We start from the raw sequence: 17,717 nt of genomic DNA on the forward strand, positions 1-17,717 counted from the left end.
TCGCACACAAAAGTTTCAGTGATTTCTCGACATTTGTACCGATGTTTAACAGTCAACTGTTCCATGATCTTCCTGGACCGTGGAGTGGTGTGGTCAATGGTTGGAGGAGGTCATGCTTTGGCGACTGCGATGTATCTGAAAAAACTGAAATTCCTGCCCTGTGGTTAATTTGAGGCTTATTTTATGACCATTGACCATAAAGGCTCTGCTAATAGTTCCCATTATATTTTATAATTTCTCCCAAGAGATGTACCCCGGTGGGGGTGGATTTTCCACTTGCATTTTCAGGGGCGGGAACGGTGGCAGGAGTGGGAATCCCATGGAAATCCCAAAATGTGAGATTTCCCTTTGTGACTCTCCCTGCCCCCATAACAAGAATCCCAATGTTCAACTTCAAGATTACCATTTGAAAACATTTAAATATCATTGTCAGGTCTTTACACCAATATGAATCACAACAGGTCTCCCAAGACATGTACCTGGCGAGCAAAACCTGACAGAGGAGATCAGGTGAGTGCATTGGTCAGGGGGAAGAGGGTCATGACTGTGCACTATTCTCTGTCACTGCCACCTAGCACTGTTGGGGGTTCCTTGGGGGTGGGAATTGGGGATGTGGGTGTTCGGGCGGGGGGGGGGGGGGGGGTTCTAAGTTTCATTTCCTGTATCGGGCGGCCTTTAAAATGGGGACCTTGATCAGTCCAACCTGCCAATAGGACCTGCTCCTTCATGTGTTTTCAGCTGTGAGCCAAACGATATGGCGGGGAAAGCCCGTCTTTGGGGCTGGTGGCCCCTCGCCATTTTCTCTACCCTCTGCGCCACTCTGCCTATGTTTGGGAAAATTCCACCTATTGGGTGGAGTTTTCAATCCACCCCCCCCTCCCCCTCCCCCTCCCCCTCCTGCAGCGTGTTTGATGGCGGCGGAATGACTTCCAGTCCCACCGCTCTCAACAGATGTTCCCGTTGTCAGCACCTTCCACCACCAGGGGAGCAGCGAGGGAATTGCCATTGGCGGAATAAGAAGATTCGGCAAGCAGGAACATCCGGAAAAGCCTGCCCATCACCTTTCTCATCGCCAACATCGTGAATGCTATATGTTGTTACTGTTTTCTCCTTTAGTTTTTTGGTTAGGAGCATTTTACTGCTGTATACAGAAGTAAAATACCCGCTCATCTTGCTCGAATGGCACTCTGCATTTTTAGCAAGACATTCTTGTGGCCAGTGGAGCCTTTTCCCTCCTTGGAAGAAACCGTGAGTAATGGCAGCTACTTACTGTACCCTCTTCACTCTTTAGTTTTTTGGGGGTATGTTCCCTGCTATTTCTGTGTCTTACCAATCGCAATGTCTCAGTCATTTTTCTCCACAAAGTTTCCTTGTCACCTTGAATAAATACACATTTTTGCTTTCTAACTTTTGCCTTGCTAACTGCACTGTTTTTGATAGCATCAACACTTACATTGACTGCAGGAAATCTGATAAACCTTCCGAGAACAATGGGGTCCCGAATTAATTCACCTCTCAGGGCTCCATGTTTGTAATGCTCAGCTAATCGATATAAATCATTGATGAAGGAATCTGCGCTCTCCTGTGGTATTTGGGAAGTCTATTGAACTTCACCCTTTTTATAATCGTGTTTCTTCCAAGGCTGAAATATGAGTCAAAGGCTTTTAGAACCTCTTCTTATTTTGCTGTATCTTTTTTTATGACCTGTCTGACCATTACATCATCTGCACTACTGTTTATGTCACGGAGAAGGGCTAGGCTTCTCTGCTAGTCTTGAAGCTGCCCTGCTGCACGTTGTAAGCCAGTGACACAGTTCTGCCCCTTCACAGCGTTATCTGGGTCTTCCACAAGGTTGAAACACTCTGGTAAAGGTAAGGTTATCCCCCATTGCCTTCCTTCAGTGTAGCCTTTCCTCAAATTCACAAGGCGGCTCATGATTCCCGTGCAGCTGGTCTCCCTGCTCTGGCTCCAAATGACAATGTCCGCGTTCATCTTCCAGATGGTGGCTGGTCTGCAACCGCTGTTGTCCTTCGGCAGGTGGCCCCCCGCTCGTTCCTGGTTCGTCTACCGGATGGCTCTATTCTGCGCCGCAATCGACGCGCCCTTCATCTCATTCCACGCTCGCCACGTGATCCTCCACTGTCGCCTCGCCCTCCTGCCAACCCTGCCACGGACTATGCAGAGCTCCCTGTCACTCTGCCTACCCCTGACTTTGACACAGTCCAGCCCGCTCCTGAACCGGCGGCTCTCGACCCACCCTTGAGGCGGTCAGCCAGAATTCGTCGCCCACCTCAGAGGCTAAATTTATGAACTATTCAAATTTATGGACTCTCTGAATTGTTTTGTTGCTTTGTTTGATCGTTTCCCTGGTTTGTATATAGTGTTGATCTTGTTGCATACTGCTTCTCTGCACCAGACCCCTTCCCATGTAAATAGCTTAGTTCTCATGTACGTAGTCCAGTAAATATGCTTTGCACCCCACACGTAGTTAGGGACATTCTCACACGCACTATTTATTGCCACACACACATATTTTTTTTATAAAAGGGGGGATGTCATAATATACACCAGTATATCATGGTGCAGATACACACACACTGATGGACACACAGCAAGACCAATCAACACACACAACACTGCAGCCAATCACCAGTTAGAGCACACTCAATATATAGACAGAGGGCATCAGAGTTCCCGCTCATTCGGGATGCAGCCTCTCAGTAGGACAGAGCTTACAGCGTACAGCACAGTTCTTCACCGTGTGCTGAGTGCATAGACTGGTTAGGACAGGCATAGGTCTTTAGTTTAATCTAACACCGTGTTAACCCACAGTGAAAGCATGTTCAACAGTTTCCAACTTAATAAAATAGTGTTGCACTATTTTAAGTGTTGGTGGCCTGTATGTGTTCCACGGATCCAGAGCACCTAACACATCACACACTGTCCTTGTCTCACAGTCATTTCACTTGCTGTTTCTTCCAATTGCTGGGATCTTCACATAGTGCTGGTTCTAATGTGTTTTCCACTGCCTGTTATCATCAATGTGGATTTATGTGACATTGTCCCTGGCCTAGATTGATCGGTACTGCTCAAGGCTAGACTGTTGGTTAATGTTACCTTTTATTAAACATTCTACTCACAATGTACATTGCAAGACTGAGCACAAGACTTCACATATATACTTTGTTGTGTCATCTTACATCGCTGATAACGTAGACAGTCTATTTACATATTTAGCATTAATCCTTTGTACTACAGTTTCTGGTGACCATAACAGTTGGGGTGAGAGGGGGCACAGAATGATCCCCTGATCACGAATTACTTCCCCAACCCAATCATTCCCCCCCCCCTTTCCGTGATGCTAGAAGTGGCCCAAATTTCCAACAATTTCTCCATTTGGCTTCCTCCCAGGGTGCCATCTTCAGCTTAATGAGGTCTGCTACTCTTCAGACCTTAAAATTTGTGATGGGGAGACACCCAAAAGCCTGGCCTCCCCAGTTTCTGCCCATAATTTTCCCTTTCCTATTGACGAACACACTACATATCAAAGTCCTAACCTAGGACCTCCTTCGTCTATTTGGCTCAGTGCCAAAATATATGTTGCATTTGCACACTGAGCCAAGCTCACTACAAACATTCACGCTGCCAGGCAAGACTACCTCTTTGTGAAACAGTGATGTAATGGATATTTAACTGTATTTTCAGGCAATGGCATAAACAATAAACAATTTGATTGCTATTAAGATACTTGTTGCAAGTCGCAGGAATAATTCCTGACCATTCTGATGAGCAAGGAATACTCTCAGAGAGAGTATATTTCAAGCTCCAAATACAAATTAAGTTCATTAAATGAAACCAAAGCAAGGGCAAACACAGAACTTCTCTCTAGACTGCAGAAATTTACTTAACTCAGTCTGTTTCAAAATGATAAGGATCTCAATGTGTTCATAATCTTGAAAGTAACATTCAGCTAAAACATGTCTGCACTGTGAAGTTAATACATGAAATCAGATATGCAGGTAGTGATGTACTAATCCCTTGGTCATTAGTTGCAAGCAAAGTGAGGCTCAACTTTGAATAAGGTTTGATGCAGCACAGCAATTATTCATTCTCTTTACTTTGAAGTCCAGGCTGGGACAAAGGACATTCTCACAGAGATAACCATGCTAATTGTGCATGCATGCCAATAAAAGCAGCATTCAAGCGAACTGAAACAACCCGACAGGTTTTCCTGATTTAATATTTTGTGAACAGCACCCCTTATGCCAGGGCTTTTCAAACTCAGGGTCGCAACCCGCAGGTGGGTTGCGTGCGGTGTCGGGAGGGTCGCGGAACGATCGGTCGCAGCATTCCCGATCACGGGAGAAGTGCCCAACTGCCATGGCCAGCTGTTCAGAATGCCGGCCATGACCGGCCTTTAAGTGGCAAATGCTGGAATATTCCCACCAGACTTGGCTGCAGAGAGGAAGTCACATGCCCGGCGCATACACTGATGTGATGCATCCTATAGGTCTATGCTTTGGACGCAAAACCATGGAGCAGATATTCCTCCAGTTTGTAGCTGCCAGTAAGCAACTGTGTGAAAAACTGAAGACGGAGCATTTTGCAATAAGGAAGAGAGGGCCGGAGACACAAACAGGCCAGGACCTCACAATTGAATCTGCTGGAGAGAGCTTCTCAGGTGAGTCTACGGTAGGACAAAGTAGTGTTGGTGTGAGCTGTATACTGAGCCCCAGGGCCTCTGGTGAACAACCCATTAAGAAGAAACTGAAATTGGGAAAAAAGCAGTATAAAGATGATTTCTTGAGGTATGACTTTATTAATTGTGCCAATGCAAATCAAGATGCAAAGCCCATGTGTGTTATATGCAGGGAAGTACTGGCAATTGAAGTAAGGGCAGCACGGTAGCCTTGTGGATAGCACAATTGCTTCACAGCTCCAGGGTCCCAGGTTCGATTCCAGCTTGGGTCACTGTCTGTGCGGAGTCTGCACATCCTCCCCGTGTGTGCGTGGGTTTCCTCCGGGTGCTCCGGTTTCCTCCCACAGTCCAAAGATGTGCAGGTTAGGTGGATTGGCCATGATAAATTGCCCTTAGTGTCCAAAATTGCCCTTAGTGTTGGGTGGGGTTGCTGGGTTATGGGGATAGGGTGGAGGTGTTGACCTTGGGTAGGGTGCTCTTTCCAAGAGCCGGTGCAGACTCGATGGGCCGAATGGCCTCCTTCTGCACTGTAAATTCTATGATGATATCTATGATATCTATGATATCTATGATATGATATCTATGATATCTATGAAAGTTTAAAACCCTTAAAACTTCAGAAGTATTTGAAGACTAAACATGGCGAGTTCAAGGACAAACCTCTTGATTTTTTTCAAAGGATGCAACGAGAACTTAAATTGTCAGCTGAAGGCCTTAACAGAAATGTAACATTTAATGACAAAGCAAGGTCCAAGCAGGCTCACCTGTCGCATTAAAGGTAGGCAAAAATGGTGTGTCGTAAAGGTCAGCCAGCATGAGTCATGAAGGTTGACTGCCGTGGGTGGCAAAGGTCAGCTGGCATGGGTCCTAAAGGTTGGCCAGTTGATAAAAGTGGGTCCTGGGAAAAAAAGTTTGAAAAACACTGACTTATGGAACGGAAAGCGGCCTTCCTCATCAGTTATTGACCAGCACCAGTACAGGCTGTTGGTCATCTGTAATACTTGTTAATCAATCTATCTCATCAAGGTCAGCTATTCTCTTTGAAGCAACATTAAGACTGTACATTAATTGAAACCAGCACAGACGAATGGACAGCCTTCAGAACACAAGAGAAACAGTTTAAATGCAATCACAATGCAACCAATCTACAAATTTCCCGAAAGGTGTATTAACATTTTGATAGCTTTTATATTTCAAAGCAAGGCAGGGCCAATAAGTTCATATCATCATATTGCTGTCCTTTCTATATCGATATGTTGGAAGTTCATTAAAAAAATCACAATTTCACAAGGCAATTATTGCAGATACACTTTAGTACCAAACAGAAGGACTCAAACCTTAGAAGTAATGAGTTATTTACCGATCAATAAGTTTGAAATTCATTTCTGGCATTATTTATTCCCAGTTACTCCCACTGGAACCTAACCTAGTGTGCACTTACTCAGCAATAGTAAGGAAGGGCTATTATTCTAGTTTTTAATTAAGTAATTTGGGTAATTATTTTCATTATCTTTTGCATATTTCTGGTGCATATTGGGGAAATTATATTTTCGTGACAGAAAGATCAAGCAGACTCCATAATAATAATAATTGCTTATTGTCACAAGTAGGTGTCAGCGAAGTTACTGTGAAAAGCTCCTAATCGCCACATTCCGGCGCCTGTTCGGGGAGGCCGGTACAGGAATTGAACCCGCGCTGCTGCCTTGTTCTGCATTACTAGCCAGCTGTTTAGCCCATTCACTTTTCCTCCTGAATTCCCTTGAGTTCTTTTGTGATCTTACCACTTACCCATCAAGTCCTTCGAACCTTCATTTACATATATTATAATATGCATAAATATTATATATACATAAATCATAGAATTTACAGTGCAGAAGGAGGCCATTCGGCCCATCGAGTTGCACCAGCCCTTGGAAAAAGCACCCTACTGAAGCCCACGCCTCCACCCTATCCCTGTAACCCAACCTAACCTTTTGGACTTTAAGGGACAATTTAGCATGGCCAATCCACCTAACCTGCTCATCAAATCATTGAAGGCAGATTAAGCAGCAGCTTAAAAAGGCTTAAGAGGAGATTTGGTACAGAAGTGTTCAAAATCCTTAGAGGTCTGGATAGAAAGTGTTCCCAGTGGTGGAAGGGTCAAGATTCAGAAGTCACTGACGTAAGGTGATTGGTAAAAGAACCAACATTGACATGAGGAAAACTATTTTACGCGGCGACTGGTTCGTGTCTGGCATGTATTGCCTGAGACTGCAGTGGAGGCAAGAAGAAGGAGGGCTTTCAAAAGGGAATTGGATAAGCACCCGAAAAGAGACAATTTCAGGTATACCAGGAAGGGGCAGAGAGTGAGACTGGCTGAGTAGGCATAATGGGCCAAATTGCCTCTTTCTGTGCTATCACCAATGTATGATTCTAATGGTGTTGCAGTACTGAATTTCTTGCTCTTCCACTTGCAGTATTTAAGTAATTAGTCATCCACAAAGGACCATGATGCACTCAAGGTAATTTCGAGTAGGGATTATAAGGGCAGCCAGTATCAGTGGAGACAGGCAGAAATAAGAGCCTGCATAACTGCGTTGGTTATTTCTGCCACTGCGAACATTATTTGAAGTGATTACTATTTCCACACTCATACGAATTGAGACTATGGCAGCTCAAAACACATGGGGCGATGGGATGAAATATTTAATTCTATTGTCCTTTTATCCATTATGCAATTTTTGCTTCCCAGCAAAAATACCAATCTCCAATTGAGCAATTCTATAATACTGTATGTCTATTGTCATATATTTTTTTTGGAGGATTAATACTTAGGAAAACATGCCAATTCAGATAAGACAGTGTTGCACCAACTGTTTTGCAGATTTCTTGGGTGTCATTCTCCGACCCCCCGCCGGGTCGGAGAATGGCCGTTGGCCGCCTTGAATCCCGCCCCCGCCCCCGCCGAAGTCTCCGGTACCGGAGATTGGGCGGGGGCGGGAATCGGGCCGCGCCGGTTGGCGGGACCCTCCGCTAGATTCTCCGGCCCGGATGGGCCGAAGTCCCGCCCAGAAATTGCCTGTCCCGCCGGCGTAAATCAAACCTGGTATTTACCGGCTGGACCAGGCGGCGTGGGCGGGCTCCGGGGTCCTGGGGGGGGGGGGGGCGCGGGGCGATCTGACCCCGGGGGGTGCCCCCACGGTGGCCTGGCCCACGATCGGGGCCCACCGATCCGCGGCGGGCCTGAGCCGTGGGGGCACTCTTTCCCTTCCGCCTCCGCCACGGCCTCCACCATGGCAGAGCCGGAAGAGACTCTCCCCACTGCGCATGCGCGGGAAACTGACAGCGGCTGCTGATGCTCCCGCGCATGCGCAGCATTTCCGCGCCAGCTGGCAGGGCGACAAACGCCATTTCCGCCAGCTGGCGGGGCAGAAATCCCTCCGGCGTCGGCCTAGCCCCTCAATGTTGGGGCTAGGCCGCCAAAGATGCGGAGCATTCCGCACCTTTGGGCTGGCGCGATGCCTGTCTGATTGGCGCCGTCTTTGGCGCCAGTCGGCGGACATCGCGCCGTTGGGGGAGAATTTTGCCCCTGGCCTCAATTGTCAATCTTGAAAAACGGAGGAAATGGACTCGATCTTCCAGCCACGCTGCGCCGGAAAAGCAGCTCGCTGCAGTGCAGCGTGGCTGGTGAAAGCTGGAGGACCCCATTCCCGGGATACACCTGGCTCACAACACCTTGCGAGGTTCAATACAATCCCGCGAGACGTTGCAAGGAGATTCCCGCCTTCACTTTTTGGCAAATATGCATTTTATAAATGTTTTTTTATTGGGTTTTGTATATGTACACAGAATAATATATATATATATATAGAAGAGAAGGGCACACACAAACATAGCAAAAAAGTAAGAATAAAAAATAAAATAAAAAATAAAATAGAATAACTGGTAGGGTATTATGCACCAGCTCAACAGCAGCAACTCTGTACAACTGAAAATGAAATGAAATGAAAATCGCTTATTGTCACAAGTAGGCTTCAAATGAAGTTACTGTGAAAAACCCCTAGTCGCCACATTCTGGAGCCTGTTCGGGGAGGCTGGTACGGGAACTGGCAAAATTATTTACAACACATAAGTCGGCAACTGTTTGTGGGGGTAGGGGAGGGGGTGGAGACTGGGAAGGTAGATATATATTTGGGTGCCGGAGAAACAATTACAGTGGGCAATACTCGAATGGGTCTGGTGTTGGTGTTGTCACTTGCTTCTCCCGGACGGATCTCGCTGCCATTGTTGTCTCGCGTTCACCTCCGCTTCAGCCATTCCTCCCGTCTTTTGCCTGGATTCTGCTTGTTCTCTGTTCCTGTAGATGCCAAGTTTGTTATCGTTTCCCGTGCCCTCCTTCCGGCTATCATTTCCCTGCCTCCCCCCCACCTCCCTGATTCTCCTCTCTTGTTCCCTGTCTCTTCCCTCTTCCCCCCGCTTCTGTCCCCTCTCCACCTCCTGTGGTTTGCCTTTCTTTCCTTTTAAGTTTAGCTGCCAGCTGTATGCCCTTTGGTCAGGGTGGTTCTCTGACACTGCTGGTGCCACCTGGATATCCTGGCAGTGCCAGCCTGGCACCTTGGCAGTGGTACTCTTGCAGTGCCACCTGGGTGCCAGCCTGAAACTGCCAAGGTACTCAGGTGGCACTGCCAGGTGGCACTGCCAGGTGGCAGAGCACTTCCAGGGTACCAGGTTGGCACTGCCAAGGTGCAAAGCATGCATTGTTTGCACACATGTGATTAGGCCGCAGCTGCCACCGTGGATGTTAGAGGGAGGGCTGGGGGACCAGACCATGTTGCGATTAGGCTGGGGGAAGGTCATGGACTTTATTTGTGGGTCTCGGAGATTGGGACGGCATTTAAAAATGGCATGCCGATCAGTTGCCGTAATGGGCTGTTCCGACGAGCGGAGCTCCCCATTGTAGAAAATGGGGCTATGCGCGGCCTCGGCCGCACGTTTCCCCATTCAGGCCCCTTATTCAACACGAGTAGCATTGAATACCCACTGCGAGTGCTGGGAAACACGCGGCTAAACACGCTCGCTAGGGGGCTTTGTTCCCTTTTGGGAAAATCGAGCCCAATGTCTCACCATTTACATGGAGGCCATTCAGACCAACAGATCCATGTTGGTGTTTCTGCTTGACACGATCCCGCTCCAATTCTTGTCTCCTTCTTGTGCTTATGTAACTTCACCTTAAATGCATCAACAACATTCACCTCAACCGCTCCTTGTGGTAGCAAGTTGTCCAATCTAACCACCCTGTGGATTAAGACATTTTTCCTGAATTCATTCTTTGATTTATCAGTGACCATCTTATATTGATGCCTCTGGTTCTGGTCCTGTACATAAATGGAATCATCTATCTGTGTCTACCACATGAAACTTAAAGATATCTATCCATCCCCCCTCAGTCTTTCCCTTTTGGAGATAAGGGGCAAAATTCTCCCCAAACGGCACGATGTCCGCCGACTAGCGCCCAAAACGGCGCCAATCAGACGGGCATCGCGCCGCCCCAAAGGTGTGGAATGCTCCGCATCTTTGGGGGCCGAGCCCCAACATTGAGGGGTTAGGCCGAGCCCCAACATTGAGGGGCTAGGCCGGCGCCGGAGGGATTTCCACCCTGCCAGCTGGCGGAAACGGCCTTTGTTGCCCCGCCAGCTGGCGCGGAAATGACATTTCGGGGCGGCGCATGCGCGGGAGCGTCAGCGGCCGCTGACAGTTTCCCACGCATGCGCAGTGGAGGGAGTCTCTTCCGCCTCCGCCATGGTCGAAAGTGTGGGTTCAATTCCTGTAGTGGCTGAGGTTATTCATGAAGGCTCTGCCTTACTAACCTTGCCCCTCGCCTGGGGTGTGGTGATCCTTGATGTGCATGGTCTGCGAGGACTGCGTTTACTGTAGCAGAGAGAGAGAGACAGGCTTCCAACAGTTGAAGAAATGCAACTCTATTTTATTAAACTCTTAACTATTAAACATGCTTGAACTGTGGGTTGACACGATGCTGACTTGATTGGAGACCTGAGGCTAACCGGACCAGACTATCTTACTACCACATGGTGGATGTTCTAGTTGTTGCTCACAGGCTCTGACTGTCTCAGAGGCTGCATCCCAAGAGAGCAGGAAAACTAGTGCCCCCTGGTTATATAGTGGCCGTGTCCTGTCTGGTGATTGGCTGCTGTGTTCTGTATGTTCATTGGTCATCCTTTGTGTCACTCACTGTCTCTGTGCACCATCATATACTTGTGTGTATATTATGACAAGCCTCAGGTTAAATCACCATCACTCAGCCATCCCCTCTAAGGGGAAATCAGCATCTGGAGCTATGGAGACTTTTGTTTTAATCCCTACTTCTTCTTGCATTCACTCCTGGAGCAAAGTATTCTTCCCACACAGTCTTACAAAATAAAATAAACTATTGGGGTTTCGGTCCAGTGTCCTAGCCACTGTTGGGGGTCTGGTATGCAATTGTAATGTGATTATGACCGTCTGACTTTATTATTTATGATTCAATGTAGCAAGCAAGCCTAATGAGACCCACAACAGATCACAGAAAATTGGTTTGCCAACCTCGTTATTATAGAATTGGTGAGTTACAGGAGGCATTTTCTGGCTGCAGGGAAGTAATAAAGTCAGTCGGTCATAATAAGAAACCAAGGTGAATCCATTGGAGAGGGAGTGAAGGCAAGCAGGAGGTATAAGAGAGCCATGGCTATTACAAATTTAATGCTGAATCAGGAGGGGCAAACCAGCTGTATTCCTTTTCAATTTACCTTTTTGGTGCCAACCTCGAGAGTTCTCTTTATGAACCATTGGTTAGGCTGCAGGTAGACTTTACAATCTCATTCTCCGACCCCCCGCCGAGTCGGAGAATCGCCGGGGGCTGGCGTGAATCCCGCCCCCGCCGGTTGCCGAAGTCTCCGGCACCGGAGATTCGGAGGGGGCGGGAATCGCGCCGCGCCGGTTGGCGGGCCCCCCCGCTCCATTCTCCGGCCCGGATGGGCCGAAATCCCGCCGATAAATTGCCTGTCCCGCCGGCGTGGATTAAACCACCTTTTCAACGGCGGGACAAGGCGGCGTGGGCGGGCTCCGGGGTCCTGGGGGGTGCACGGGGCGATCTGGCCCCGGGGTGTGCCCCCACGGTGGCCTGGCCCGCGATCGGGGCCCACTGATCCGCAGGCGGGCCTGTGCCGTGGGGGCAATCTTTCCCTTCCGCCTCCGCCACGGTCTCCACCATGGTGGAGGCGGAAGAGACTCCCTCCACTGCGCATGCGTGGGAAACTGTCAGCGGCCGCTGACGCTCCCGCGCATGCCCCGCCCGGGGATGTCATTTCCGCGCCAGCTGGCGGGGCAACAAAGGCCGTTTCCGCCAGCTGGCGGGGCGGAAATTCCTCCGGCGCCGGCCTAGCCCCTCAATGTTGGGGCTCGGCCCCCAAAGTTGCGGAGCATTCCGCACCTTTGGGGCGGCGCGATGCCCGTCTGATTGGCGCCGTTTTGGGCGCCAGTCGGCGGATATCGCGCCGTTTCAGGAGAATTTTGCCCCTGAAGTCAGCAGGCATCGTCCAAAATTACAAATTGGTTCACTTGTTAAGATATTATGGTTCTAGGTGGTGGCTCGGCAAACCACTACAGCCCCAAAGCCAATATGACAATGGACATATTTCTGATGCTGAGCATGAGATGTTAGCCAACTAAATTGGACCACTTTGCTCTGGTTTTAAAGTTCAGCACCATCCCTTTCATATACTCTTTGAACTTAACAGACAAACTATGTTTCAAGCCAAGTCAATGCAGGAAAAGATTGTCATTTTTGAAGGATGCTAATATTTGAAAGATTTTGCATAACATGGGACATATGGGAAATACGGTTGTTGTAAAATTTGATATTTAAACATGCAGCATTTGGCTCTACTCGGATATGTTATAAAAATTAAATTAAATATTTTATCAGATTATTGATAGCCAATGGGAAAATCGTTGTCTATAAACTAAAATAATCCTTTAATTTTGGGGACATTCATTTGGAATTTCTGTTATATTGGGCAAACGAATGTTAATTGCCGAATCACTGAGTCTTTCCAGTGCAGATAGAGGCCATTTGGTCCATCGAGTCACCACTTTCTCGCTGAAAGAGCATTCTGCGCAATCCCACTCCCCTGACTCATCCCTGTAACCTTTCATATTATTTCTTTTCAGATAGCAATCCAATTCTCTTTTGAATAACTCGATCGATCAGGCTGGCTTCATTTCCCAATCTCTTCCTTTCCGCTTCTGCATCAACCAATCTTCTGCTTGGACGTGAGTAGTTCTTGATGCATCGGCTTCTCCTCTGCCTGCAATTTGCTCTCCGCTTCCACCAGTTGCAATTTGGTCTGAGCCATTTCCAGCTCCAGCTCCTTTATCTTGATATTCATCTGAAGTAACTTCAGATGAACTGACAATTTTAAATGGCCCACCTTTGGTAGAAGAGTTATCTACAGTAATCACAGTTTTCAACCTGTTTCCAAATTTGTTACAACTCTTTTGGCTTTATTTCCCAACTGTTGCCTTCCCAACCTCTACTCAATTGAGAGCTGGTTTGTATCCAATGATTAAGGTGTTCTTCTTGGTTTCTGATTTGCATTCTCAGTATGCACAAGTTTTGTTCGTCTTCCATTTGTAATCATTGCTCCATCAGCAATCCAGCATTGATTTCCAGCTCTTTGCAAGAAATTTCCAGTCGACTGACATTTTTCGCACCTTACCACTCCATTACTGATCACTTCGGAGTTCTTCTTCAAGCCACTGCAGTATTTTTCTGACAGAGTAACTTTCTCTTGTCGAAGACAATCACAATAATTCTTTAGTCCATCTCTCTGCTTTTGCCATCCATTCAGTTCATCCGTTTCTGAGTTTCTTCCAAGGTGAATCCATCATTCCCTTCCCTTACATTTGGTAACGATCTCTCCCTTCACATGATCTGCATGTTTTCAGAGAATAGACACATTCCTTCTGTTGTAGTTGCAACAAACTCTTAATTCTATGTTCATCATTTCTTCGTTCTTCTTGTTATATTTATTAAACAATTCTCTGGAATGCTAACTTGTCCCAACAGTTGTGTTCTCTTTTTTGGTTTGTCCTGCAAAGTCCTCCTCAGTACCTTCAAACACCAGGCAGTTTCTGCCTCTCTGCAGAATGCCAATTTCTCCAGCTCATTTATGTTTTCCACCCAACGGTAGTTCAAGCATTCAATTAGATTTCCAGAGAATTTCTAATAATGGTTCTGGCAAATGATACCTCTGCTCCGATTTCTGCTTCATCAATACAGTGACTGTTGCAGTAGATGATACAGGATGTCCTACATTAGCACCACGGATCAAATCTTTGATGCGTTTCACTCAAACTAATAGCATCCATTCCAAGGGATTTCCTTGGCTCTTCGGATTCCATGCTATGACCAGTGTTGTTAAGTTCCACTTGTGCTTTTTCTCTCAACTCTTTTTACCTTTTATTTCCATGTTCACACTCTAACTCCTGTTCCATCACTACTTGCTGGTGAATGTTGTACTGTTTCTCACTGGCCCTCATAGATTTCCTAGCTATCTTTTTTAGAGTGCTTGCTTTTGTTCTTAGCTTTGATATGGCTGGGCTCATTTAGATTAAGGTCACAAACGTTTACCTCATTTTCTTCATTTGCTGTAGCTCTTGGCGAAGTTTATCCAATTCCTTTTTCTTCACTCTTACTTCTTCTTCTGCTGTGGATTGTCTTACATTCTGATTGATTAAATTGTTATTGTTTGCTTGTAATTTACTGCTGCGATTCTCAAAGAACTTCTCATTACAATACAAAGGGATGGGATGCAATCTTGTCTTATCTGCTGTCAGCTCTACATTTAGTTCTTAAAGGTCTTTCGGTGCCCTCCTCCTGGGGCCTGATGTGTTGGGTACTCTGGATCTGTGGAGACGGCGTTTACCTTAGCAGTAACATAGACAGGCTACCAACACTTGTAATAGTACAACTCTATTTTATTTAACTAAGAGATGTTAAACATACTTGCACTGTGGGTCGACACTATGTTAGATTGACTGAAGACCTATGCCTAACCTGACCAGTCTATACTGCTAGCACATGGTGGATGTTTGTGCTACTGACTGCGGGCTCTGTCTGTCTCAGAGGCTGCATCCCGAATGAGCGGAAAAACTAGTGCCCTCTGTCTTTTTAGTGACCGTGCCCTAACTGGTGATTGGCTGCTGTGCTGTGTGTGTTGATTGGTCTTGCAGTGTGTCAGTCAGTGTGTGTCTCTGCACCATCATATACTGATGTGTATATTATGACATCCCCCCTTTTCTAAAAAAATGTGTGTTCGTGGCAATAAATAATGTAGTATGTTAATGTTCCTAACTATGGGCGAAATTCTCCCGAAACGGCGTGATGTCCGCCGACTGGTGCCCAAAACGGCGCCAATCAGACGGGCATCGCGCCCCAAAGGTGTGGAATGCTCCGCATTTTTTGGGGCCGAGCCCCAACATTGAGGGGCTAGGCCGACGGCGGAGGAATTTCCGCCCCGCCAGCTGGCGGAAACGGCCTTTGTTGCCCCGCCAGCTGGCGCGGAAATGACATCCCCAGGCGGGGCATGCGCGGGAGCTTCAGCAGCCGCTGACAGTTTCCCACGCATGCGTAGTGGAGGGAGTCTCTTCCGCCTCCGCCATGGTGGAGACCGTGGCGGAGGCAGAAGGGAAAGAGTGCCCCCACGGCACAGGCCCGCCCGCGGATCGGTGGGCCCCGATCGTGGGCCAGGCCACCGTGGGGGCACCCCCCGGGGCCAGATTGCCCTGCGCCCCCCCCAGGGCCCCGGAGCCCACCCGCACCGCCTTGTCCCGCCGTTCAAAAGGTGGTTTAATCCACGCCGGCGGGACAGGCAATTTCTCGGCGGGACTTCGGCCCATCCGGGCCGGAGAATCGAGCGGGGGGCCAGCCAACCGGCGCGGCCCGATTCCCACCACCGCCGAATATCCGGTACCGGAGACTTCGGCAACCGGTGGGGGCAGGATTCACGGCAGCCCCCGGCGATTCTCCAACCCGGCAGGGGGTCGGAGAATGACGCCCTATGTGTGGCACATGCGAGCATATTTAGAGGACTATGTACAGAAACTCTAAGATATTTACATTGGAAGGTGTCTAGTGCAGATGGACAGTATGTGACACAAAATATAACTAGAACAACAGTATGTACAAACCAGTGAGTTAATCAAACATGGTAACAAAACTATCAGTTCATGAGTTCAAAGAGTCCATGAATTCAGGCAGTTCATAAATTCAGTCTCTGAGGTGGGCGACGAATTCTGGTTGACCGCCTCAAGGGTGGGTCAGGGGCCGCCTGTTCTGGAATGGGCGGGACTGTGTCAGACTCAGAGGGTGGCAGAGCGCAAGGGAGATCTGCAAAGTCCGTGACGGGTTTGTTGTGATGGCGAGGCAGGACATGATGATCTGGTGGCGAGCGAGGAAGGAGTCGTAGTGCCCGCCTATTTCGGCAAAGAAGAGAGCCGTCTTGTAGCCGAACCAAAAATGACCTGGGGGCTACTTGTCTGAGCACCACAGCGGTGGCGGACCAACCACTATCGGGAGGTTGGACACGGGCCTCGTCATCAGGAGCCAGAGCAGGGAGATCCGTGGCGCGGGCGTCGTACGCCGATTTGTGTTGGGCCCGAGACAACTGCATTCGACGAAGGACCGGAAGGTTGTCCAAGTCAGGGACATGAATGGTCGACACCGTCGTCCGCAGCGTGCGATTCATCAACAATTGAGCCGGTGACAGGCCGGTGGACAATGGAGCTGATCTGTAAGCAAGCAGGGCGAGGTAAAATTCGGATCCTGCATCGGCCGCCTTGCACAGGAGTCGTTTGACAATGTGCACCCCCTATTCAGCTTTGCCATTGGATTGGGGGTAATGGGGACTGGAAGTGACATGTGTGAAGTTGTATCGTTTGGCAAAATTGGACCACTCCTGACTGGCAAAACACGGGCCATTGTCGGATATGACCGTGAGCGGGATGCCATGGCGAGCGAAGGTTTCCTTGCACGCACAGATGACCGCAGTTGAGGTGAGGTCGTGTAGCCTAACAACCTCTGGATAGTTTGAGAATTAGTCCACTATGAGGACGTAGTCCCAGCCAAGTGCATGGAACAGGTCGATGCCCACTTTGGTCCAGGGGGACGTGACCAACTCATGGGTTTGCAAGGTCTCCCTTGGCTGAGCAGGCTGGAAACGCTGGCATGTTGGGCAGTTGAGAACTGCGTTGGCAATGTCCTCGTTGATTGCAGGCCAGTACACTGCCACACGGGCCCGTCGGCGGCATTTCTCCACTCACAGGTGGCCCTCATGGAGCTGCTCAAGGACGAGGTTCCGCATGCTGTGCGGAATGACGATACTGTCCAGCTTTAGTAAAATTCCATCTACCACCGCCAGGTCACCTTTAATGTTATAGATTTGAGGGCATTGGCCCTTGAGCCACCCGTCTGTCAGGTGGCGCATGACATGTTGGAGCAGGGGATCGTTGGCCGTCTCACGACGAATCTGGATGAGTCGTTCGTCCGTGGCGGCCAGATTGGATGCACCAGATCGCCCCGTGCCCCCCCCAGGACCCCGGAGCCCGCCCGCACTGCCTTGTCCCGCCGGTAAGGTAGGTGGTTTAATTTACGCCGGTGGGACAGGCATTTTAGCGGCGGGACTTTTGCCCATCCGGGCCGGAGAATCGCGCGGGGGGGCCCGCCAACCGGCGCGGCGCGATTCCCGCCCCCGCCGAATCTTCGGTGCCGGAGACTTCGGCAACTGGCGGGGGCGGGATCACGCCAGCCCCCGGCGATTCTCCGACCCGGCGGGGGTCGGAGAATCTCGCCCCTTGTCAGCATCCGGCTGCACGCCAAACTGTGAAATGTGGGGCGTCATTCTCCGACCCCCCAGCGGGTCGGAGAATGACAGTTGGCCGCCGTGAATCCCGCCCCCGCCAGTTGCCGAAGTCTCCGGTACCG

The 17,717-nt window shown here is 48.9% G+C and overlaps 1 protein-coding gene across 5 annotated transcripts in view; it reads left to right on the top strand.

The window, feature by feature from the left end:
• The first annotated feature begins 1,007 nt into the window (after nt 1-1,007).
• The window catches only part of LOC140389794 (uncharacterized), a 139,320-nt gene continuing 122,610 nt past the window's right edge, over nt 1,008-17,717 (top strand). For 2 of the 5 annotated variants that reach the window (XR_011934479.1, XM_072474324.1), the window contains exon 1: nt 1,008-1,248. The gene's annotated coding sequence lies outside the window, so the exon portion shown is untranslated. Of the gene's footprint in view, nt 1,249-1,752; nt 1,872-1,999; nt 2,881-17,717 lie in introns of those variants that run through there. The other 3 variants (XR_011934476.1, XR_011934477.1, XR_011934478.1) reach the window with 3 other exon arrangements.

Source organism: Scyliorhinus torazame, chromosome 14 (assembly GCF_047496885.1).
Source record: "Scyliorhinus torazame isolate Kashiwa2021f chromosome 14, sScyTor2.1, whole genome shotgun sequence".
In the NCBI taxonomy this organism is placed as follows: domain Eukaryota; kingdom Metazoa; phylum Chordata; class Chondrichthyes; order Carcharhiniformes; family Scyliorhinidae; genus Scyliorhinus; species Scyliorhinus torazame.